At 40.5% G+C, this 2,263-nt stretch overlaps 1 pseudogene; it reads right to left on the bottom strand.

Annotated features, from left to right (window-relative positions):
- LOC107082044 overlaps nt 1-2,263 on the bottom strand; it is an 18,094-nt pseudogene that overhangs the window by 7,258 nt on the left and 8,573 nt on the right.

The raw sequence follows: 2,263 nt of genomic DNA, 5'->3' as shown, positions 1-2,263 counted from the left end.
CGTTCTCATCAAAGACATCACCCAGAGTTGTTGGTAGAATTTACCTTTTGGTGTTTACATTATTGCAATAGGTAAATAAAACATTTACAATTATAAAGTCTTTATAAATGTACTCTTCTTTCATGCCAGCAGACTGGAATAGATCCTGAGAATCGTTTGGAATCATAAATTTATCGTTTCTGAATCGAATCGTTTGGATTTAAAAGAATCGGGGGGAAAAAAATTGAATTGTGACTCCAAGAATCGATTCTAAATCGAATCGTGGGAATCCCAAAGATTCACAGCCCTAATTGGTACCACATCAGTTAGATTTTTTTTTTTTGTCATACACACTCCGCTTTGTTTTAAAACAATATAAATATAAAAAAAATATAACTGCGGATGTCAGTGATTTGCCTTCATGTTATGAATGCTGGCGTACCATAAAGAATAAATTCTGAACAGTTTAGTTTGTGCCTTCGACTCGTTGCCCATTGGAAGACGTTACTTGGATGTAACAACACCCAATATCTTTCGAACAGCTCCAAATGACACAAATATAATTTGGGTGAGTAGAACATAATGTGATAACTAGGGCTGTCAAAAGTATCGATACTCAAAAAAGTATCGATACTGAAACGTTGTATCCGCATACAATACTCATTTTCAAAAGTATCGATACAGTGCTACCACCAGTGGTACCTAAAGTGCATCTAAAGTTCAGAATAGAGGACAATGCACTTTCTGAACACTGTGTGACTGGATAATTCTGTGCACTTTTCAGTTTCAGACTTTTTTGTAACAGGTGCAGCTGCTGAGAATTATTTTTGTTTCGCTAGCGTCATTGTTATGTGTGCAAAGCATAGCCAAGGAAGGAACATTTAATATTGGTCTTATTGTTTATTGTATTTTATTTATTAATGAAAATATTTCTGTTGAATTTTGGAGTCTTTGTTTTTATCCTTGTGGTATCGAAAATGGTATAGAGTTGAAGTGTTCCCCTTTAAGCATGAAGTGAAACTGGCAACAATCTACAATGAAAATTAACAAAAACCCTGAAGAAGGATAGATCCAGAACTCTTTCAAAGGTCTGGAGAAAAGCATTTGGCTGCTCCAAAGTTAAGTAATAAAAGCCTGGTAGAGAATTTGGGGTTTGTAAGGATACCGAAAGGAAAACGGCTTTGAACTTCACCTGGCATCCAGGAAGCGGGACCTCAGGATCATGACGGCCTCACATGTGCTCTGCTTGAGCTGGGTCTGGATGGAGCTGAACTTGCGGTGGATGATGGCCACCATGCGCTCGATCTCTCGTGGAGTCACGGGCCGCGTGCGCGACTGCTCCCTCAGCAGGTTCATGACGTGGGTGGTGAATTCAGTGCACGCCTGAATGGAGATCAAAACAGAAGAGAAACCAAAGAAGGAATTAAATCAATACGGATCATTCTAAAAAAAAATAAATAAGAAAAAATCTGTTAAGATTTTAAGAAAAAAAACCTGCAAACGTTTTTTTAACAAAAGTGACTGCAGATCAACTCATAAGAAAGCTTCACCAGCTTCTCATTGATAAAAGAGACTTTTTCAATTTGCAGATGAAATAACTTCACATATGCAACAAATTAAAACAGAATATTTAACAGCCGAGGAACAATTTAAACACCAGCTCACAAAAAATAGAGGAAAGAAAAAAAAAAAAAACACCCTTTCCACCCAATCTTAGGAAAAGTGAAATCTGTGAAGGGCCAAACATGCCAAAGGATTTACACTCCTGGAGCGCAGCTTCACAACAGGCAAGCGTGTACAGGCAACGTCAGCGACACGGTACCTGCTCATACTTCTCCAGCTCAGTGTGGTAGATACTGCGAATCTGGCTCAACTTGCTTTTGTAGTCGGAGTGCTCGAGCGAGCTGTCGGGGGACATCCCTCCGGAGCTGGTGGCAGCGGACACGGCGGCGGCGGCCCCGCCTCCTTTCTCTGGCCCGGCGACACCCTCTGCCAGCAGCATGTTGTCCAAACGCACCAGCTGAGGGTCCTGAGGCTCCTCCTCCTGGGTGTTTCTCATCGATAAGCCTGCCAGGTCCGAACATCGAGGTGAGAAAGTGAGATCAATTACAAAACTCAGTGCAGTGACTATGGACCTGTTTACAGCGACCGCCCCACTGCTCTATTTACAATTAAAGAATGCTAAAAACAAAAGCATGTGGCTTCCATTTTCAAAGTTTGCATTAAAGTGCAAATTCTACCCTGTATAAAATAACTATGTATAATGATTCTCTAGAAAAGTCAC

Source organism: Cyprinodon variegatus, unplaced genomic scaffold (assembly GCF_000732505.1).
Source record: "Cyprinodon variegatus isolate N-32 unplaced genomic scaffold, C_variegatus-1.0 Scaffold0, whole genome shotgun sequence".
Classification (NCBI taxonomy): domain Eukaryota; kingdom Metazoa; phylum Chordata; class Actinopteri; order Cyprinodontiformes; family Cyprinodontidae; genus Cyprinodon; species Cyprinodon variegatus.
The sequence above is the reverse complement of the archived record's forward strand: the minus strand, read 5'-3'. Positions and strand labels throughout refer to the sequence as shown.